Raw genomic sequence first — 23,755 nt, 5'->3', positions numbered from 1 at the left:
CTGTGTGTCTCTGTGTGTCTCTGTGTGTGTCTGTGTGTATCCATGTGTGTCTGTGTGTTTGTGTGTATCTGTGTGTGTCTCTGTGCCTGTCTGTGTGTCTCTGTGTGTGTCTGTGTCTCTGTGTGTGTTTGTGTGTAACTCTGGGTGTGTCTGTGTGTGTTTGTGTATAGTAGTGTTTCTTGTATGTCTCTGTGTGTTTTGTGTCATGTATCTTGTGTTTGTGTCTCTAGATAGTCTATGTTGTGTATCTTGTGTATCTGTGTGTCTATGTGTTTGTGTGTCTGTGTGTGTCTGTGTGTGTTTGTGTGTATCTGTGTGTTTCTGTGTGTCTATGTGTGTTTGTGTGTCTGTGAGTGTCTGTGTGTTTGTGTCTCTGTGTGTGTCTGTGTGTTTGTGTGTCTCTGTGGTTTGTGTCTATGTGTGTTGTGTGTCTGTGTGTGTCTGTGTGTGTTATCTGTTGTATCTTGTGTGTATCTTCGTGTGTCTATGTGTTTGTATATCTAGGTTTGTGTGTTTGTAATATTCTGTGTGCTCTTGTGTCTGTGTGTGTCTGTGTGTTTGTGTGTCTCTGGGTGTGTCTATGTGTGTTTGTGTGTCTCTGTGTGTCTGTGTGTCTGTGTGTGTTTGTGTGTATCTGCTTGTATCTCTGTGTGTATCTGTGTGTGTCTATGTGTGTTTGTGTGTATCTGTGTGTGTCTTGTGCTGTGCAGCATATTTGTGTATCTCGTGTGTTGTGTGTCTTGGGTGTCTTGTGTTTGTATCCAGTGTGTGTTCTGTATACTATTGTAGTGTGTCTCTGTGTGTGTCTGTTGTTTCATGTCTTGTGTGTCTGTGTGTTTGTTCTCTGGTGTCTGTGTGTGTTTGTGTCTGTGTGTCTCTGTGTGTTTGTGTGTGTATCTGTGTGTGTCTCTGTGTCTGTGTGTTTGTGTATCTGTGTGTTTGTGTGTCTCTGGGTGTCTGTGTGTTTGTGTCTGTGTGTGTTTCTGTGTGTATTCTATGTTGTTTGTGTTTGTGTATCTGTGTGTGTCTGTGTGTGTTTGTTTATATTTGTGTGTGTCTCTGTGTGTGTCTTTGTGTGTTTCTGTGTATCTGTGTGTGTCTGTGTGTTTGTGTATATCTGTGTGTCTCTGTGTGTTTGTGTGTGTATCCGTGTGTCTCTGTGTCTATGTGTGTTTGTGTATCTGTGTGTTTGTGTGTCTCTGGGTGTGTCTGTGTGTGTGTGTGTATCTGTGTGTGTTTCTGTGTGTCTATGTGTTTGTGTGTCTGTGTGTGTGTGTGTGTGTATCTGTGTGTGTCTGTGTGTGTTTGTATATATTTGTGTGTCTCTGTGTGTGTCTGTGTCTTTGTGTGTTTGTGTGTATCTGTGTGTGTTTCTGTGTGTCTATGTGTGTTTGTGTGTCTGTGAGTGTGTCTGTGTGTTTGTGTCTCTGTGTGTCTGTGTGTGTGTCTCTGGGTGTGTCTGTGTGTGTTTGTGTGTCTATGTGTGTTTGTGTGTCTGTGTGTGTCTGTGTTTGTGTGTCTCTGTGTGTGTGTCTGTTTCTGTGTGTGTCTGTGTGTTTGTGTCTCTGTGTGTGTCTGTGTGTGTTTGTGTGTATCTGTGTGTGTCTGTGTGTCTGTGTGTGTCTGTGTGTTTGTGTCTCTGTGTGTCTGTGTGTGTTTGTGTGCCTCTGGGTGTGTCTGTGTGTGTTTGTGTGTATTTGTGTGTGTTTGTGTGTCTCTGGGTGTGTCTGTGTGTGTTTGTGTGTATCTGTGTGTGTCTGTGTGTCTCTGTGTGTCTCTGTGTGTGTCTGTGTGTATCCATGTGTGTCTGTGTGTTTGTGTGTATCTGTGTGTGTCTCTGTGCCTGTCTGTGTGTCTCTGTGTGTGTCTGTGTCTCTGTGTGTGTTTGTGTGTATCTGTGTGTGTCTGTGTGTCTCTGTGTGTCTCTGTGTGTGTCTGTGTGTATCCATGTGTGTCTGTGTGTTTGTGTGTATCTGTGTGTGTCTCTGTGCCTGTCTGTGTGTCTCTGTGTGTGTCTGTGTCTCTGTGTGTGTTTGTGTGTATCTGTGTGTGTCTGTGTGTCTCTGTGTGTCTCTGTGTGTGTCTGTGTGTATCCATGTGTGTCTGTGTGTTTGTGTGTATCTGTGTGTGTCTCTGTGCCTGTCTGTGTGTCTCTGTGTGTGTCTGTGTCTCTGTGTGTGTTTGTGTGTATCTGTGTGTGTCTGTGTGTCTCTGTGTGTCTCTGTGTGTGTCTGTGTGTATCCATGTGTGTCTGTGTGTTTGTGTGTATCTGTGTGTGTCTCTGTGCTCTGTGGTCTCTGTGTGTGTTGTGTCTCTGTGTGGTGTGTATCTGTGTGTGTCTGTGTGTCCTGTCTGTGTGTCTCTGTGTGTGTCTGTGTCTCTGTGTGTGTTTGTGTGTATCTGTGTGTGTGTCTCTGTGTGTCTCTGTGTGTGTCTGTGTGTATCTGTGTGTGTCTGTGTGTGTGTTTGTGTGTATCTGTGTGTGTTCTGTGTGTCTCTGTGTGTCTCTGTGTGTGTCTGTGTGTATCCATGTGTGTCTGTGTGTTTGTGTGTATCTGTGTGTGTCTCTGTGCCTGTCTGTGTGTCTCTGTGTGTCTCTGTGTGTGTCTGTGTGTATCCATGTGTGTCTGTGTGTTTGTGTGTATCTGTGTGTGTCTCTGTGCCTGTCTGTGTGTCTCTGTGTGTGTCTGTGTCTCTGTGTGTGTTTGTGTGTATCTGTGTGTGTCTGTGTGTCTCTGTGTGTCTCTGTGTGTGTGTATCTGTGTGTCTCTGTGTGTCTCTGTGTGTGTTTGTGTGTATCTCTGTGTGTCTGTGTGTTTCTGTGTGTATCTGTGTGTGTCTCTGTGCCTGTCTGTGTGTCTCTGTGTGTGTCTGTGTCTCTGTGTGTGTTTGTGTGTATCTGTGTGTGTCTGTGTGTCTCTGTGTGTCTCTGTGTGTGTGTATCTGTGTGTCTCTGTGTGTCTCTGTGTGTGTTTGTGTGTATCTCTGTGTGTCTGTGTGTTTCTGTGTGTATCTGTGTGTGTCTCTGTGCCTGTCTGTGTGTCTCTGTGTGTCTGTGTGTGTATCCGTGATGTGCTCTGCAGCTGTCTTGTTCACCATGTGTGTCTGGGTGTGTGTCTTGTGTGATCTGTGTGTGTCTCTGTGTGCTCTTGTGTGTATCTCGATGTGTGTCTGTGTGTCCTTGTGTGCTCGAGGTGTGCTCTGTAGCTATCACGTGTAGAACAGCACAGAGATCGTGTAAAGCATGTGTGCCTCACAACATGTGTGGTCCTGGATGAGGATCATCGGTGAAACCGCTCCCTGTGGCACGTGGTCGTAGTCTCGGTCGTGGGTCTGTGTAGTCCTGTGTGCTCCGTGGATGTCTCGTGCATCTGTGTCGGGCCACTGGTGCTCGTCTGGTGACAAAAGAGTTGATCCATGATAGAGACTAGTGTGCATCAGGTGTCTGTGTGTCTCTGTTGAGCTCGCCTCAGCGTTGCTATTGGGTCAATCCCGTTGAGCTTGTGAGTCAGTGTGCTCTGTGGTGCTCAGGTTAGTGATTTCTGTGAATATCCCGCAGGTCCCCTCGTGTGTATTATGCCGTCCTGGTGAGATCTCTAGAGGTGCTGGCTAGTACCTCCATGTCATGTAGCAATGGTGTCCTTTCTGTCCGTGTCGTCCATGTCTAACCAATGACCTGTGCTGGCTCTTGGCATGCCTGGTTTAGTGGCCCTTGGTGTTGTTGTACTGTGAGCTCTGTGTGTGTTTGTGCTGCAGAGGGTGCTGGTGAGCTTCCAGAGAAGGCGCAGACAGGAACGTGAAAGCATGGCCTTCTCAGGCCAGCAAATAGAGAAGGCCAATTGAGCTTGGGCAAGTAAGTAATGGGCAGGTTTCCGAAATCTGGAGTCCAGGGTGGCGTGAGACTTGAGCCGGCCTCCGCCGAAGGGGACAGCACAGAAATGTTGAGGAAGAGACAGGAGCTCTGCAGAAGAATCTGGACCTTATCGAGGAGACAGAGTACAAAGGGATTGTTGAGTTTTGAAGACTGCAGCTGCTCGCAATAGCATAGAGATTCTCCCAGTATCCTGGCAGTGGGCTCCCACTAGGAGCCCATGATCCCTCTATGAAGAACAGTAGGAGTCCCCACGCCTGTGTCGTATGGGCGACCAACCAAAAGTGTGGAGAATCCAGGCGCCTCGCAGCTGGGCTCGCTCCACTAGCCCTCCACAGTGTGTCATGCCCCAGCCTCCAGTGAGCTGCCATCTTCTCTTCTCCTATCTACCTCTGAGCTCCTGGAGCCTAGCAGCTGTGGCCAGCCTGTGGATCCCGCGCCTGTGTCACTTTCCGGGCTCGGCTCCCTAGCCTCTGATGGGTTCAAGCGCAGGCTCTGTCAGACCTCTGCATTCGTTCATCCCACTTATCATTTCTTCGAGCCCAGGCCCAGGTCCCGCCAGCTTCCACTAGATAAACTGCCACTTTCTTTCCATCCTGTGCTGATACCTTGGCCAGAGCATAGGTTCCAGCTGTTTCCCCCCCTCCCCCCTTCAGATTTAATCCCAAGGGCGAGTGTCTCCCTTGCTTGGACTTTCCCACCTCTCTGCCAATACCCGCTGTCCAGAGGGGACAGCTGGCGTGTAGCCTAGAGCCCTTCTCCCAAGTGAGGCAAGCTGGGAAAGCCCAGGTGAAATCGCACGCTTCCTCGGATCCCCAAAGGTCCAGAAATTGGAACTGGGACTCTCACAATGCTGAGTGCAAGCCTGGGGATTCATTCTCCTGTTGCAATTAAGAAAGCTAAGGCTGTGAAAGGAACAGACTTGTGAAGTTCCAGGAGATGATGAAGTTTGAGGCGAGATAAGAGCCCAGCCCCTCAATATCCTTTGCAAGAATAGAGATCAATGACCCTCCATTTAAAAAAAAAGAAAGAAGGAAAAGGAGGAAAGTAGAGAAGAATGGGAGCTACCAAAGAACCACAAATGAGAATCTCCTCAGATAAGGAGGCGGAAAGGACAAGGAAATGAGTAAGCAGAAAAGAAAGCCCTCCAGCACAATGGACCCAGATAATGGATTAAAAGGTCCAAAGAGAAGTCGCTAGAAAGAAAAATAACAAATTCAGTTCAACAACAACCCCAAAATGAAGGCGAATATAGCACAAAACATCCAATTGGATTTAAAAAAAAAAAAAAACCTTTAAAGGAAATTAAGGCAGATGGGACATTACATCATCCTCACCCTCATCAGAAACTACTCTGAACTTTACAATTCACAGCACTGGAGCCTCGGGAGACAGGTACTATATAGATACTGTAATTCCTGTTTGATAGGCAGGGAAACGGAGGCTCATAGAGATTCAATGACTTGCCTGGGAGAATCAAGCTACTATGTAGCAGAGGTAATACCTGAATCCAAGTCTTCTGACATCCATGGATAGTATGGGTACAAAATGAAATGGTATGATATTAATGAGGTGAATAAAATCCCAGGACATTGGGAACTAGGTTAGGGGCCCGGGTGGGGCCAGTGAGAAGAGAAGGCTTTTGTTGAATTTAAGTGAGCCTTTGTTAGGGGGGCTCTAGTGGAATTCTCACAGCTACTCTTGGAGGCTTGCAGGGAAGGGCAATGATTTTGTTGCTCCTAAGAGGGTCTTTGTGGCAGTGAGCCCTTGTTGGATTTCTTATTATTCCTTAAACTCCTTCCTTCATCTGAAAATTATCATGACCCCATAGTTAAACACAGTCAGAAGACCCAGCCATAGATAGCAACTCTAGAGGTTATTTTTCTCCTACAAAAGAACCCTTCTTTGCCGACTCCTTTTAGGAACTTAGCCCACTTACTAAGCATCTAAGCATCGCAATGGCTGGTTCTAGGAACTGCCTGCCTTATGGCAATAAGTTCTCCTAGAACTTTGCTCGCCTTACAGCATCATGCCCCTTGTTAATTGTAATTAACTGTCATTAATTCCACTGGGGAACTTGGCCTGCGTCTTTCCTCTTGCCGATGGCTTAACTCCCTTTTGGAACTTAGCCCACTGCCAATCATGGACCGGAATTTTTGCCTCTCGATTAAGAAATGGTCTGAGCCTACAAATTCTTTCTGAGGCACCTCATGACAACCAGCCCCAAACCCCAATAAGTTTTGGGGATTCAACTCCCACAGCCCATCAATATTATTGTGAAAATCCATAGCACTGGGGTGGGGGTGGAGAACAAAGTGACGGGAGGGAGAAAGGAAAATGGGAGACTGGCAATCCCACCATCCAAAGGGAGAAAATGTGTTGGAAACCAAACTCAAAGGCCTACAGGATCAATTTAGAGCCGAATGATGGCGACTGAAGTCTTGACAATTTTCCAAATGAATGCCATAGGACTAGGAGGTACAGCCTGGGAGAGAAGATAAGGATCGGTAGATCCCTAGCTCTTAGAAGGGATGGATCCAAAAGTTTTCTTTACCTCTCACTGAGAGCCGAACACTATGGTAGGGTAGGGGATACAGATAGAAAAGCAGATCAACCCCTGCTCTCTAGAGCTTACACTCTAATTGAGAAACACGAGCCCCACAGGGGAGCAGTGGGTAGAGAGGAATGTTTTGATTTGAAAGTTGCTGGTATAAAAATAACAGTTTGGACCTGTGTACTAATATTGTATTTAATTTATACTTTAACATATTTAATATGTATTGGTCAACCTGCCATCTGGGGGAGGGAGGAGGGGGAAGGAGGGGAAAAGTTGGAACAGAAGGTTTGGCAATTGTCAATGCTGAAAAATTACCCCTGCATAGATCTTGTAAATAAGAAGCTATAATTTAAAAAAAAAATTTTAAATAAAAATTTAAAAAAAAGAAAGTTGCTGGTATAGTGAGGGGAACCACCGGAGAGAAGATTATTCCACTCTTTCCATGAGTAATGATAGAAGCAATTTGATTATGCTCGAAGAACTGGAAATCTAAAGAAGGGCCACAGGAACATGGATTGATGGATGGAAACAAAATAACTAGAGTGAAATCCCAGGCCTAAACAGAATGAGCAATGGAGGCAGCCACCCACGGGACAGCAGGTCCCTGGCAGGAGTTCTAGGCAAAAAAACAGGGTTAAGTCTTCGAGGGCTTAGATTCTGGTCTGGGCTAAGCTGATTAGGAGATAGCCAAGGATTGAGTGAAAATAAAATACAAATAGAGTCCAAATCTCATTTTTCAGGCAATCTTATCCAGCAAAGTCAATTCTGGCTCCCATGTGTCCTCACCATGGTCGCTGTGGGAATCTTCCGGTGCCGCCACTAACGGCTCGTGCTCTCCCTCTTCCTCTCACCTCCCCTTTCGCCATCAGATGTCAGTAAGCAGCAGCTCAGTTCCATTAACATCAATTAATTTTTACAGAGGGATATTTGCAGAGAAAATATAACCCAAACCAGGTAAGAACACACCCGGGGCACACTCTCCCCAACCCGCTTAGTTCTCTGGGGAAAGCAGATCCAAACGTAACTCAGTTCCTACAAAGCATCTATCCCACCGAGTTCACATCCGAATGACAAGGGAGCCCCAAAACTCTCTAAAATTCCTTCAGTGAGACTCCCTTGTCACAACTGCAGCCACTGATGATGTCAGTTTCTTCTCCCAGCTACCACTGGGCTGCGTTTCAAAAGTCATTCCTTGTTCCTTGGGGTATTGATGTTGAAATGGCTACAAGACCCAGCCATCCAGCCATCGGGAAGCCGGTTTGCAGCTCTCCCTCCACCTAAAATCAAAGAATCAGTTTCAAGGGGTCCGACGGAATCTCTGGAGTGGGTCGTTAGTGAAGTCACCCCCAATCTCAACTCCAAAGCCACTCAAAAAGGCTTTCCTTTGGCTAGCAAATCTGAACCAGTCGTGGTATGTTTACACCTGCTCCAGTGTGTCTCTGAGGCATTTTAATTACACATCATCGCTAATCTCCCAGAAGCAGGCTTATTTATTATGCCCCGAGAAATTTCCCAGAAATATTAAGAACAGGGAAGGGAGGGGGGCGCAGCTAGATGGGGCAGTGGATAGACCACTGAGCCTAAAGTCAGGAGAGGACCCGAGTTCAAATCAAGCCTCGGAGCCTTGACACTTCTTAGCTGTGTGACCCTGAGCAAGCCAATTAGCCCCGATTGCCTGGCCAAAAACAAAATCAGAGGACGGGTAGAGAGAGATAGAATTCATCAGATGCCACCGGAGGAAGTGTCAGTTTAAGGCATCCAGACACATTGTGCTCCAACCTAGACTTAGGGAAGATTTGCAAACAAATGAAAAATCTCTTATCAAGGAACACTGATCTTAATTGCAAAATATTGTTCGGTGAATGTAAGAAAAGACAGAAAAGGCTAGGATGTAGTTTATCAGAAATCAAAAGAAATTAGGTTTCATATCAGAATCTTCCACCCAGCTAAAATAGGAATATTTGAACAAAGAAAACTATGTACATATATATAGATAGATAGATAGATAGATAGATAGTCTTTATCCTTCTCATCATTTCCAAACATTTCCACTGAAAAAGAAAAACATGTTGAAGCCTTTGATATGCAAATGAATCCAGGAAGAAATCTAGGTGATTCCTGGAGCAGCAGGCTAGCTGCGGCACAGAGCAACAGCGAATTGCAGATAATGGGCTGCAAAATGACCATAAAGATAAGAACAAAGGACCCGTTGCCTGATGGGAACAGACCAAAGACGGCAGGCTGCTGCTGGAGGTCCAGGTCCTGAGAGCCCTGCCGGCTCTGCCAGGGCCCTGTCAGGTCTGATGGCCCCGTCGGGGGGAGCCGAGGCTTGCCGGGCAGTGTAAGGGGAATAAAGTGTCGGGGCTCCCCGGGCTTGACACGCATGGTTTCCAGGTTGGAGTTGGCCGACCTCCCTTTGTCTTCCCTGTCTCCCTGGGGCTCTCTCTGGGTCTCTGAGGCCTCCTGTTTATCCTACCATAATCCAAATACACTAAAGGAAATTAAGGCAGAGCTCCAAGCCAGTGGCACTTTACTAAAGGGTCCATGGCTCCCTCTAACCGAGTGAACCTCAGATCTTCCTCATGATCTGAGATACCCCCTTCCCTCTAAGGTCTTAGTTTTATAGTATTTGCTCCCCAGGGATACAGAAGGGCCAAAGTAAAATACATGAGTTGATAGATCTTGCTCTCCACCCTCCAGGAGGGCCAAACATGATGCATCGGCACAGGGGATCACGAGGTGGGCAAGGCAAGGGTCGTCTCACTGACTAAATGATCATAAGATGACGCCTCCTCATGGGGGGTGATCCAGAGGGACAACAATAGGTTGGGGGAAGGAGGGACTTTCTGTCTCACATTAGGACATCCTACCCACGCTGGACTAAGTCACGGTGATTAAGCAAAACAGGGTGGAGGGCTGGAGTCTGGCAGTCCTCTCTCCCACCTTGGCACTGGTCTTACAGGCCCAAAGCTCCCCTATTCTTGTGGTTAGCTAAGTGAACTTGACCGTGACAAGCTAGTGAACTTTGGGCCTAGAGTTTCAAGTCTGGGGCCTATTATAAGAAAGAATCTCTCTTATCCAATTATCCCTAAATATAATGTGTGTCAAATCTGTATCAATATAGGTAATTCTAGTTGACTAAATGTCTATTAATAGATAAATATATCACTCTAATCACTACCCCTATGGAATCACACTAAACTGAGGGATACTGATGGGGGGCTATATTCCTGGCAATAACTGTCCCTGTTAACCCGCCAATTCTGGAGACAACTTGAAGGGCTCTGAATTCTGGGAATGAAGAAGAGAAAGGAAGGAACTGGTTCCTGAGAGACGGTAAGTCTTTGGGGTCTCCCTTGCAGCTCTCCCAGAGTATACCAGGGGATTTCTTTATTCTCCCTAGCCCGCCATTGGCCATGATGAGTGTAACAGATCTCTCGCCTTGCAGAAAACATCAGAGACGGCAAGGAGTGGAGATAGCGGAGGCAGCTCCAAGGAGAATGATCCACACCGGCAAAAAAGAGCCGGTTGTGGCTCTCGAAGCATATAGAAACTCTAAAGAAATACAAAGCATAAGGTATGGGGGGCGGGGGGGGGAGGGGAGATGTACGTGTTCATGAGAATTCTCTAAAGGCGCGAGGGTGGGAGAAGAGATAGGATCCGTGACCTGGTTTGCCTCTGAGGAGAGGAGGGGGAAAGAGGGCCAGAAAGGCCTTCAGAGGTGGCTTTCTGGAGACCGGCCACTCCTTTCTCCCATCTTGGAAAGGGCTAGTGAGCTAGAATGAACTGCTCCCCACAACTAGCTCCAGTCTCGGGGCACTCTGTTTTAGAGTGCCAGGCTCAGTGCCACTTTCTCCGATCACTCTTAAGGGGGAGCCGAGGCTTGCAGGGCAGTGTAAGGGGAATAAAGAAAAGGTCAGTTTGACTAGAGCAAAGAGTAATGAAGGAAATCTGGCAAGATAGCTTTGAGCTATATTGGAAGGGGCTTTACCTGCCGAGCAGAAAAGGCTATATTTGATCCCAGAGGCCCCAGGGGAACCTGGGGAGTGTACTGAGCTCTCACCAGAGCAGCCCCTGCCCTCTGAATTCGGTCAGGCAGGAAGCACATCTTTTGAGACACGGCCAATGGGCTAATTGGTTTTGCTCCACTACAATTATTTGTTCAAAGGGAAGAGTCACTAGGACTGAGTGTCAGGGCAGGGCAGGAGGAAGCAGATTCTCTTCTTGGCCCTCTCCCCCAGCTCAGGTGACAAAGGAGGGAGTTCCAGGTGGCAAGTTCTAGCTGTGTGACTTGCAGTTTCTTATCTACTCCCCTGGAGGGGAGGAGGAGGGAACCAGATGAGACTTCCCTGTGAGCATCATTCTTTTGCTGAGTCTCTTTTCTGAGTCAGGAGAAGTTCAGGGAGATCACCTGCTTGGCCAATGCCTCTTCCCCATTAGGAGGCCAGCACCAGAGTCCCGGCCTTGCTTTGTATCTGCAGCATTTCCTCCGTCTTTAAGCACATATAAAACACCTACTGTGTGCCAGGCACTATGCTCGCTTTGGAAAAGACAAAGAAGGGCAAAGACACAGTCCTTATGCTCAAGAAGCTCATATTGTTGGGTGAGAGCTGGAGGTTGTGTGTAAATAACTGGCTCTGTACAAGATACAGAGTACAAAGCAAGTGATCTCAAAGGACTAGCAAAGGCCTCTTGCACAAGGTGGCACTTGAGCCAAACCACAGAAAAAAGCTAAAAGGTTGAGGTGAGAAGAGTGGGCCCATCAAGCATAGGGTACAGTCATTGCAAAAGTGAGGCAAGGAGAGATGGAACGGCAAGTGAACACATCGTATACCTAGAGGGCAGGGAAGTGTAAGAAGATTGGGCAAGTCACAAAGGGGTGCCGTGGTGAAGGGCTTTGGAGGCTGATGGAAAGATAGGAGATCTCCTGAGAGGGGCAGGGAGCCCCTGGAGCTCACCGTGAGGGGGGAAAGAACCCGGTCATCCTTTAGGAAAAGCTCTTTGGCAATTGAGTGCAAGAGAGAGACCACAATAGTCCAGCAGAGAGCTGATAAAGGTCTGCCCTGGTGTGGCAGCTGTACGAGTAAGAGAGATGGGGTAAGTGAGGAAGAGAGGGGGATCAAGAGGCACAGTGAGGCTGTGGGCTGCGGTGATTGGGAGGATCGTGAGGGGGGGAAGGTTTGGAGAAAAGAAAAAGACATTTCGTGTTTATGAGCTTGCAGATGTTGGCAGGATTTTCACTCTGAGATGTCCACTGGGCAGCTGGACATGCAAGACTAGAGCTCCGAGAGAGGTTAGGACTGGATAAATCACCCTGGAAATCCTTTGCTTTGTGGGAAGAATCTACTGCAGGGGAGCTCAGGAGGTCACCGCGTGAGAGCAAATGGAGGGAGAAGGAAAGTTAAGTCTACAGCATTTGCTCCCAATTGAGAGAGTGGGAGCTGTTGAGGATTGAGAAGAAACAAGAAAGTTTGGAATAGCCACGGGGGCAAGAGTGGGAGGTTGGAACTGGTAGCAAAAAAGGGTGGCTCACTGTGCCGGAGTAAAAAGATGGGAGCACAACACCTCGCACACGGTTAGCCCTTCTGAAGTTCTTGCTGATCAATGGAGAGATGGATAACGCCAATGGCATTGGACCAATCTTCCTTTCTTTGAGCCTCCAGAAAACAAGGGCTTTGATCTGAGTGACCACCAAGGGCCCTTTTCCAGTTCCAATCCTTGTGATCCTATTATATTCCCAAAGCTGATCATTTGGAAATCCAGTAAGAAGCAGGACCAGACCAAGCCTTGGACACACATACTCTTTTTTTTTTTTTTTTTATGGGATGCAGCTGAAGCATTTCTTTTTTATTTTTATTAAAACTTTTTACTTTCAAGACATATATGTGGATAATTTTTCAACAATGACCCTTGCAAAAGCTTGTGTTCCACATTTCCCCTTATTTGCCCCACCTCCTCCTCTAGATGGCAAGTAATCTGATATATGTTAAACATGGTAAAAATATATGGTAAATCCAATATATGTATTTATACATATATCCAATGTATATGTATTTATACAATTCTCTTGCTACACAAGAAAAATCGGATCAGACAAGAAAAAAAAAGAGAAAGAAAACAAAATGCAAGCGAACAACAAAAAGAGTGAGAATGTTCTGTTGTGGTCCACACAGTTCCCACAGTCCTCTCTCTGGGTCCAGATGGCTCTCTCCACCACTGAACAATTGGGACTGTTTTGGATCCTCTCATTGTTGGAGAGAGCCCGGTCCATCAGAATTGATCACTGTAGAATCTTACTGTCGCTGTGTATAATGATCCCCTGGTCCTGCTCACTTCCTTCAGCATCAATCCCTGTAAGTCTCTCCAGCCTCTCTGAAATCCTCCTGCCGGTCGTTTTTTACAGAACAATAATATTCCATAACACTCATTTCCCATCACTTATTCCGCCATTCTCCCACTGACGGGCAGCCACTCAGTTTCCAGTTCCTTGCTGCTACAAAAAGGGCCTCCCCAAACATTTGTGCACAAGGGACACACATCCTCTTAAAGAGGCAGCAAAGGAGACTGAGGGAGGCAGGAGAAGAGCCAGGCCAGAATGGGCTAACACAAGCCAAGGGAGGTAAGAGTGAACAGGATGTGATCTCCAGAGTCCAAAGCTCTCCAGGCAGGTCATGTAGAGCAGGCCTGAGCAAATCCCCTAGAAGGGCTCCCAGATGTTTCCCCAGCCAGCCTGAGAGATCAGTCAGAGGACTACTATCTCCATGTTACAGGGGAAGAAAGCAAAGCTCCGAGAGGCAAATGAACTTGTCCATATTCACACATCTAGCAGGCATAGCCTCCTACTGTTGCAAGGATGTGCCCAAGGCAGCAGGACTGGTCAGTGGCACTCTGGGAGCTTTTATTCCCACATCTCTTAGGCTCCCTCATTCTCAGGATTGCCCCTAGCTGTGGCGTCTCAAATCCCAGCCCCGATACTTGGTGGGCCAGTCCCCTCGCTTCCCCTAGCTTCCCATGTCGCGTGTGGGAGCGGTCCTCGATGGCCTGTGAGCTTCCTTCCAGCTTATCAGCCAGGATTCAGTGAAGGAAGATTACTCCTCGGACATACAAAAACCTCAAGCATCTGGGGAAGATCTGCCTCTGTGCTGGCACTTTGCTAAGCACCGGGGCCCAAAGATGGACGGGCAACGGGGCTTCCATCAGAGTGTGGCGTATGCTGAGAGCCCTCTAGAGCTGGATCCAGAAGGTCTACAGATCCACAGCAGGGTGGGGAAGGGCCAAGAGGAAAAGGGCCTCACATAAGGAGGCAGCGCTTGAGCCGAGTCTTGAAGTAGACTAAGGATTTAAGAAGAGGCAGTGAGAATGGAGGAGGAATAACAAGCAGGAATAAGAAGGCCAGACTCTCTAGATGAGAGGGAACATGAAAGGGTCCAGACAGTGGGAGCTGTAAGTCTGGAAAGACATGCGGAGGCTAGGGGAAGCTTTATAATCCAAAAAGAAACAAGATCCTGGAGCAAATAAGGAGACACTGGAGTTTACTGAGTAAAGAAGAACTGGTCACTTTGGGAGATGACTTTGATGACCGATGGAGACCGGGGTGGAGAGAGACCTGAAGCAAATGGAGTCCCCACTCCAGCAGTCCGTGGCAAAATTCTCCATATGAGGTGATAAGGGCCTGTATCAGAGCGGTGGCAGCACTGGAGGGAGAAAGAGGTATATTTGGGAGATACTGCAGAGATGAACTTGCGATTGCATATGGTGGGTGAGAGACAGTGAGCTGGTAAGGGTGATCCCTAGGTCTTGAACCTGCGGGCCCGGGAAGGTTGTGGCACAACAGGAGCGGGGCCATTTAGGGACAGAACGGGTTTGGGGAAGGGAGAAGAGCTCGGGTTTGAATTTGTTGAGTCTGAGATGGCTGCAGTCCATCCGGGCCAAGATGGCCACCAGGCAGTGGGGGGTGCGGGCCTGGCCCTCGGAAGGGACGCTAGCCTGCACAGGGATGAGAACTGAAAGTTCACGAAGTCCTTTTAGAGTGGGAGAAGAGAAGATTCTGAGTACTCTAAACTTTTGGTGGTCTAGATGCCAACTTTTTATTCTTGGTCTGGAGAGAGAAGAGTTACTTACCTTTTGGGCCTATCCAAGCTCAGGGCCCCAAGGCCTTAAGGTATTAGAGCAACTTTCACAATCCTCTCTCAGTGAATACTTGTCAAGCAGGTACTCCCCAGTTCTGCCTTTAGAACTGGCCCAGGACTCAGTCTTTAGGGACTCCCATGGTCAGTGGGCAAGATGGACATGAAGTTCTAAAAACAAGATGGAGAAGGAACAGCTGGACAAGGACGGGGGCGGGACAAGAAGCAGTGGCAGAAAAACCTAGAGAGAAGACAGTCTCCGGGAGAAGAAGGTGATTGACAGGGTCAAAGGCTGCGGGGAGCTCAGCAAAGGGGAGGACTGCGCAAAGTTCATCTGATCTGGTGTGTAAGATGTGCTTGGCACAAAGCAAAGCTCCACAAAGCACTGTAACGTTTCTCCTGGCACTTTCTGTGGGAGCAAAGGAGATGGCCAACAACGAGGGACGGGTTAGCTAATTTCTGGCCCAGACCCAGTCAGCGAGTCCAAAAAGTGGTGATTAAAGGGTTACTAGGAGCCAGGTGCTGTGCTAAGCTCGGGAGTCCCTGACCTCAAGGAACGTGCATTCTAATGGGGTGCCAACCCAAAAGGAAGGTGGAGGGGACTAGGGGTACTAGGCTGGGGTCTGATGAAGAAAGTGGGGGAAAGGAGCGTAGCCTAGAGAGGAACAAACAGGTGGCCTGGGCATCCTCCTTCAACTGGAGCTTTCGGCAGGAAGCAGCCAATCAAAGGCAGGGGCCCCTGGAGCTTCCCAGGCAGAGAGGGTTCTGGGTATTTCAGAGTAAGTCTGGGAGGAGAGGCAAGAGGAATGCCAGAAAAAGGAAGAAACGGTAGTTGTGATGAATGTATAGAAGCAGAGAAAGCCAGGAGCTGATGTGGACCGGGCAAACACCGGGCAAACACCGGGCAAACACCGGGCACGATGAGATTGGGCAACTGAACAACAATACAACAATCGAAAAGGAACTCTGGCCCCAAAGCAGAAAAAGGAGGAGGCTCTTCCTGCCGCTTCTCTGCAAAAACAGGAGGCCTCTGGGGGGGAATGTTGCTTACAACCTTCGAGGTTTGGGAGTGAACCTTTTTTTCGTCTTTAAAAACTTCTCTCAGATGGGAGAGGAGGAGACAGTAGGAAACGAAGAAGACGGGCAAATGAAGAGCACCGACGGCTTTTTTTTTCCCTAGGAAGTGAGAGCAGAAATCTAGGAGTGACTCGTGGGATGCCAGGGCCTAAGGAGGCTTTGTTTTTAGAGGGGGAGAGACATCAGAGAAGAAACGAGGGCATGGGGAGGAACGAAGATGAGAGAGACAGAGAGAGGGAGCTGTGTGGGGGCAATCCGCTCAAGAAGACAGGAGGGGCTGGGCTTGCTTGTTCGGACACAGCTCTGAGGAGCATTCACTTTGAATTCACTAGACTAGAGGCAAGGAGGAGAGAGTGGGAGGTAATGTCAGGAGCTTATGGTATAGATTGCATTTAACATCTAACGTTTTTAGCATGTATGGGACTACCTGCCATCTGGGGGAGAGGGTGGGGGGAAGGAGGGAACAGTTGGAACAGAAGGTGTTGCAAGGGTCAGTGCTGAAAAATGACCCATGCGTATGTTTTGGAAATAAAAAGCTATAATTTTTAAAAATAATTTAAAAAAAAAAAAAAAAGAGAGCTTATGGTACATAGAAAAGCAAAGCAGAGGGAGCTCATGGGAAATGGCCTGAACTGGCTCGTCAGCTCGTGAGAAGAGCCCCTCAGCTGAGAGAATGGGGAAGAGAGAATAAAGATGGGGTTTGGGGAGATGAAAGTTTGGAACAGTGACCATGGGAAGTAAGTCTGAGAACCAGTTTGGGAAAAATAATTTGGAGAGGAGGGGGGAGAAGTAGGCCAGCTGAGCTCAGTTACATGACTTCCTCTGGATCGCTATGTGCCAGTGGTTCCACAGCACAGCCACAGGCCCCCAAGAGGTCATTGGGCAGACTTGCACTCTGGCTCCGGGGTGCCACAGACCATCCCGGGCTTCCAGGGCAAGCCCTGCCCCTCAGGAGCCAAGCCAAGGAGGTTTACCCCCGTGGAGAGCCCCCTCCATCCCCCAACAGTCACCACACTCAGATATTCCAGGACTTGACAGGAACTCTACGTTTTTCTTCATGGATGCCCTCCCGACTGCAAATGTGACTAGGTAACCGGGACCCCGCAGGGCCCCAAGGTCCAAATGTGAATTAAACTCAAAGCCAAGATGAGTGGGTTGCCCAGTAATCCCTCGGCTTCATCAAGTGATTGCTGAGGGTAAAGCCAGCTTCGAGAGGGGGCCCGAAATCGGGAAGGCGCGGGCCGGAGTCCCTCCCTGCCACCGATCTGCTTCACGTCGGCACGAACGTGCTCCGGGGCCGTCGGCAATAGACAGCAAAAGAAGGAAGTTTGGTGGGTAGGGCCGAGGGGCCCATGCTCCCCTTTCCCATCTCCCCAGGGCCATGCTCCCACCCTGGCCCTTTCTACTGGAGAGTCTAAGGGATGATCTTCCTTCTTCCGAAGGCAAATTCCGACTCACCAACAGTGTCAAGAGACCCGGCCTTTGCCATTCACTAAACTGGGGAATGAAATCAGGGCTGCTGGGTTTGGAGGGGAGCCTGGAACCCTAGGAATGCGGAGGTGGAGTGTTCCTTGGCCAAGGAAAGCATCCCACAGCGATGAATCACTCCCCTGGGAATTAGTCAAAAACGAAAATAATTCAGGCCAGGAGACAAGACCTCTCAGAGGCCCTCCCCAGACTGAGGGTGGGATGGGGGAGAGGCGGCATGAGTCCCCGAGGCAGGCAGTATAGACCCAGGAGATCTGTGAGAAAGCCCAGCTTCGGGAACATCCACGTTCTGTTTAGTGAGTCCCTGGCAGTGTCTTTGCTTGGCCTGTCCTAGCCACGGAGCAAACGCCTTTCCGAGCTCAGACCTTTTCATTTGCTCCTTTCTCACTCAGCTAATGCTAACTCAGTCTCCAGTGACCTACTGCGCGTCCACAGCAGCACCGGAGTGGGGGCGGACAGACTCATCCACAGGACATGGGCAGATCCCACGGCCAGGCCGGAATAAAAGTCAACGGAGCAGAGGCTGACTGGTAAGAGACCAAGCTCAGCCCAGGCCCCAGAGCTGGACGCCTCAGCCCTCCTCCAAGAGCGGGAGGAGTTAGGAAAGAGCACAATTTGAGGAGTTGAGCCACGGGGGTGGAAATGCCAGGGCAGCCAGGGGACCGTGACTCCTGGCAAAGAGATAGCTGCAGCTTATGGATCTGACAGAACCGAGGGGCGCTGCGGCCAGAAAGGGCTTTTGAAATCGACTAATCCAGCTCCTTCCTTTCCCAGGCAAGGTAGCTGAGGGAGTCACGTGCCCTAGGACAGCAGAGTGAGCGGGGACTAGAAAACAGGTCACATGTTCTGCCAGCCACAGCCCCCCCCCCACACACACACACACACACTGTGGCCTCATTGTGGCATGAGGCTGCCAGCGTTATATTCTCTCCTCGGCACGGATGAGGAAACCAAAGTCTGTTCCTTGGCGAGTCCATTGTGAGAGACTGGGTGACTTAACACTTGTACCAACTGTCTTTTTCTCAGAGCCTTTGCTCCCGAACTCCAGTCAGAACAACAAGTCTGAGAAGAACAAACCAGAGGGGGTGGGGGGATAGAGGGCTGCCCCTTTTCTGTTTCCCTCCCTAGAGGATCCACAGATGAAGGAAACTAAGGCAACCACCAGGTCACTCTCCTCAGCTTTCAAATGAGTAAACTGAGTCCCAGAGGGAGGAAGAGATTTGGCCAAGCTCACACAAGCTGGAAGTCTCTCCCAACAGGCCCCCGCTTGAAGCCAAAGACTCAGCCTCCAAACGCACCACAATCATACTGCCCCTGCACCCCATTCCTGTTGAGAGCAAATGAGCCAGAGGACTTCAGAGCAGGAGCTGTACGGGCTTCCAATCCCTCAGACCGGGTGTGCACTAGGCCTCGACACACAGTAGGTCCCTAGTGGCAAAGCTAAAATTAATCCAACATCTAACAGTCCTTACCATACTAACATGAGGAAGTTTAGGCACTGAGAGAATCCGATTCAAGGGGGATTAGTTGAACTTTGCCTCAGAACAGGGTGCTCTGATTCTTGCTGACCGAAATGATGCCCAAGATCCCTTCCAGGTGCAGAATTCTGTGCTCCCCATGACTCCCCGAGCTTCAGTCTTCTCTGTAAAATGGGCCTTCTAGCCCCTGTCCTAACTAGCTCCTAGGAGTTTACTGGGAATGAAATGAGCTCGAAAAGGAAGCACTTTGAAAACTGTCCAGGTATGAGGTGCTGTGAACAGTCAGAACCCAGATATCTGGAGTCCCCTCCTCCTTTTGTGACCGGGACCCCTAAATGAGAAATGACTCGCCTCAGGTCCCACAGTCCGGTCAAAGCCTGGGGTCTGAACTCCGATCCCTTAGACTCCCAATCCAGAGTGCTTCCTCCTGGCCTCTGCTATCTCCCATCCAAAACAAGTAGCCTTTGTCTCCTCTCTTTTCCATACTTCCTCCACAAACGAGGAGCTAGCAGTGGCCGGATAAGCGTTTGTCAGCGACTGTTATCGAGGCGGTCTCAGGGACGACCTCGGACGTCCCGTCCGATCCTCAGGTTCAAGACACAGCAAGCTCCCTATGGGACATGTGGTAAATGAGAAACAGAGGGAAGGCCTTGAATTAAGAGAGCTTGGGAAATGATGCTTCCCAGAGAAAATGGGATTTTAGTTAAGACTTGGAAGAGGCCAGGAGGCAGAGATGAGGAGGGAGAACAGGCCCAGAGGACAGCCAGGGAGAAGGTCCAGTGCCAAGAGATGAAAGGGCTTGTTTGGGGAGCAGCTGGGGGGCCGGGTTCACTGGATCAAAAACTGCTTATCAGGGAGTGAGGTGGAAGAAGCCTTGAAAGGAAGGAGGGGGCAAGGGCTTTGAATGCCAAACAGAGCATCTCGTATTTGACCACAGAGGCTAGCAGGAGCCACTGGAGTTAATTTTCTACAAGGGGTGATTTAGGAAAATCCCTTTAGTAACTGAGATTACAATGGATTGGAGTTGGGAGAGACTTGAGGCAGGCAGCCCCACCGGCTGGCTATTGTACTAATGCAGTGGCGGGGTGACGAGGGCATGGACCGGATTGGAGGGAAAAGGGGGTGTCTTTGAGATGTTGCAAAGGTGAAATCGAGTTTGGATACGAGGGGAGAGGGAGGAGAGGTAGTGAGGCGTCCAGGACGATGCCAAAGTTGGGAACGTGAGGGACCGAGACTGTGATGGCACCTTCTACGGTAATAAAGAAGGAGAAAGGGGGAACAGTTTAGAGGGGAAAATACTAAGTACAGTGCTCATGACTGGACCATGTCGATATAATGAAAATAACAAACGCTCAAAGTTAACTTAGAGTTTTAATGTTATACCTATCAAACTGTCAAAGGGATGCTTTATAGAACTTGATGAAATAATAATAACCAAATTAATTTGAAGGACTAAAAGGTCAAACATATCAATGGAAATGATGGGAAAAGAGAGAATTGTATTTCTAGACCTCGAAGCACATTCTAAAGCAGCAGTCTTCAAAACCATTTGGGATTGGGTAAACAATAGAAATGTACAGTTATGGAATATTTTAGACTAAAGAGATTCAGAAATAATGAAACTTAACAACTCAGGGGTCAATAAAATAAAGACACTCAAGTGACTTAGGAAAGAATTCCCTATTTGAGAAGAATTGCCGGGAAAACTGGAAAGCGGCCTGGCAGAAATTAGATTTGCGACAGTAGCTTCGGCCGTATCCTACGACAAATTCAAAATGAATACACACACTGAATCACAAAGACAATATGACCGAAAACATCAGAAGAGAAACGAATCACTTACCTTTCAGAGCTGTGGTCAGGAGATGAATTTCAACCCAAACAAGGAACTGAGGCAATTAGAAAAAGAGAAAAGAGATCTTTTTGATTATATGAAATGAGAAAGCTTCTGCACAAACAAAAGTACTGCATCTCGGGTAAAGAGGGAAGAAGTTGAATGGAAAAGAATATTTAGAACAATCTCTCGATGAAAGATTCAGCATCTAAGACATGGAGGCACCCAACCGAAATATTTAAGAGCGTCAGTTGTTCCTCAATGTACCAGTGGTCAAAGGATAGGAACAAACACTTGTCAGAAGAAGAACTGCAAATTCTTATCAGGTGAAAGGAAGAGTGAAATCACCAATAATGCAGAAATGCACATCAAGACAACCTTGAGGTTTCCGTCAAAGCCGGCAAGGTAATAAAGATGACAGAAGAGGGAAATAGCGTTGGAGGGGTTGTGGAAAGATAGGCTGATAGAGTGTTCATAGAGTCGTAAATTAGGACAGCCATTTTTGGAAAGCAATATGAAATTACAAAAAGGGGTGGCAAATCTAGGGGAGGGAATGAAGGGAAGGAGGGGAAAAGTTGGAACAGAAGTTTTTGCATGGGTCAATGTTGAAAAATTATCCATGCAGATGTTTTGGCAATAAAAAGCTATGATAAAAAAAAAATTTTAGGGGTGTAAAAATACCCAGACCCTTTGGTCCAGAAATTTTACTGCAAGGCACATAGTCCAAGGAGGTCATTAATAAAAAATGAAGGCTCCATGTATATATTTATAACAGCACTTTTTGTAGTAGAAAGAACAGGAAAGAAAGTATATTCCCATCGACTGAAGAATGGCCGTACAAATTCTGGTGCGTGAACGTAACGGAATATAACTCTGCTGTAAGAAACAAATATCATAAAAACACTTCTGTGAACTGAAACAAAGGGAAGTCAACAGAGCCAAGAAAGCAGCGGCCACAGTGACTACAATAGAAATGGAAAGAACAATGACCATAAAGCCATCAAAATGAATGCTATAAGACTACAGAATATAAATCCATCCACCAGGAGGATATATGAGAACGCACACATACACATACACACACACACAAATGCATATACACACTCCTTTGCAGAAATGGGGGAGGGGGACCAAATGTGGAACATATATAAATATTGTTAGATTTTTAAAAACATATTAATGAATTGTACTTTTTTCCTTTTTGTCTCCCTTTAAAAATAACGTATTTGCTCTAAGAATGGGGGGGAGAGGAATATAAGAGGAAATTTGGTCAATAGAAAAACAAAAGATAGTAATAAAATGTATTAAGGAGAAAACAGATACATAGGCAGAAAGCAGGTGAAAGGCTGAAACAAAAGTGATTCCGAAGAGCGAGTCAAAATATTCAAAGTCACGTTTTGTGATAGAAAAACCAAAACACCAAAAAACCAAACCCAACACAAAACAAAGTGAATGTTAGTCGGTTGGGTCCCAGTTGAACAAATTATAGTATCTATGTAATGTCAAGTTGTTGTGAAGTAAGAAATGAGGGATGTGAAGAATTCGTAGAAATCTAGGAACATCTGGATTTGAATTTAAACTGATGCAGAAATAACCAGAACCAAGAAAGTCAATCAATCAATAAACATTTATTTTTTTTATTATCGCTTTTTATTGCCAAAACATACGCGTGGGTCATTTTTCCAATATTGACCTTTGCAAAACCTTCTGTTTTAACTTTTCCCCTCCTTCCTCCCACCCTCTCCCCCAGATGGCAGGTAGTCCCATACATGTTAAATATGTTAGAGTATATGTTAAATACAATATATGTATATATAATCAATAAGCAGTTAATAAGCCCCTACCATGCACCAGTGCTAGACACTGGAATACAAGTCTGAAGAAGAAAGCAACCTCTCCTCACAGTGAGCTGACATTTGAATGAAAGAGACAGCAAATACACAAAGAAGTCGGCATAAATGTCAAGCGAATAAGTACAAAGAAAGGCAAGGTGGGCAAAATCTGAGCTAACTACATTTGGAGGGGAACAGGAAAGCCATCATGCTGGAGCTGAGGTTTGAGCTGCCTTACAGAAGAACAGAGGGACTCCCTGGGCTGGTGGCGAAGGGGAGGGAATAAAGAAGGACCAGTGCAAAGGCACAGAAATGGGCCGGGGAGATTTGCACATAAGGAACAAAGATCGTCAGCTTGGTTGGATCAAATTGTGCAGGAGGAGCATCGTGGTTGGTGGAGACCAGCTTGTAGGGAACCTTTAAAGCTAAAAAGAGAAGTTTATATTTTATCCCAGGGGCAATAAGAAGCCACTGAAGTTTCTTGAGGAGGGGAGTCATATGGTCAAACCTGAACCAAGGAAAATCACTTGGGTGGAACTGTGTGAGCTGGAGTGGAATAGTGACAAACTTGAAGCTGCCTGCAATAAGGTGGGAGCTGCATGAATAGAGAGAAGGGCTCAGATGGAAAGATATCACAGAGTTAGACACGGCAAGCTTTGGCAACTGACTGGAAACGTGGGGTGGGAAGAACGAGGACTCCGGGACCATACTGAGGTTAACCCTCTGGGAGCCTGGAAGGGGACTTGTGTCTCTGCTATTTGGAAGAGGGAGGATTGGGGGGGGGGGTTGAACATGTACAGAACATCTAGTTTGAGATGTCCAATAGGCAACCGGTGACCCGGGATTAAAGCTCAGGAGACATTCTGGGACAAGATATATAGAACTGGGAGTCACCTGCATAAATATCATCGTTAAATCCACTGGGAGCTGAAGAAGTTGTCGAGAAAGATGGTGGAGAGAGAGAGGGTATGTCAGCTTTTCTGTCCTGGACCCCTTCTGCCATTTGGGGGAAGTTATGAACCCTTTCTCAAAATAATGGTTTTAAATGGAGATAGTAAAATACACAGGATTATGTACATTGAAATCAAGTTGTTCTTTTTTTAATTAACGCTTTTTATTGACAAGACATATGCCTGGGTAATTTTCCAACACTGACCCTTGCAGAACCTGTTCCAAAAATTCCCCTCCTTCCCCCCACCCCCTCCCCTAGATGGCAGGTAGCCCAATACGTGTTAGATATGTTGAAATACATGTTAAAGCCAATATACGTAGACATATTTCTACAGTTAGCTTGCTGCAATGAAATCAAGTTATAAAAATATTTTTAAGTATGTGGACATCCAGATTAAGAAGCTTTGGTACCCAGAGAGAAGGGAAACTGGCAGGACAAAACCTCTGAGAAATGCCTATAATTAGGGAGGAGAACAAGGAGGTGTCAGGGAAGTAAGATAAGAATCAAGAGGAACTGTTACCAAAAGCCAGAAAGGTAAGT

Source organism: Sarcophilus harrisii, chromosome X, assembly GCF_902635505.1.
Source record: "Sarcophilus harrisii chromosome X, mSarHar1.11, whole genome shotgun sequence".
Lineage (NCBI taxonomy): Eukaryota > Metazoa > Chordata > Mammalia > Dasyuromorphia > Dasyuridae > Sarcophilus > Sarcophilus harrisii.
This window is presented reverse-complemented; position numbering follows the sequence as displayed.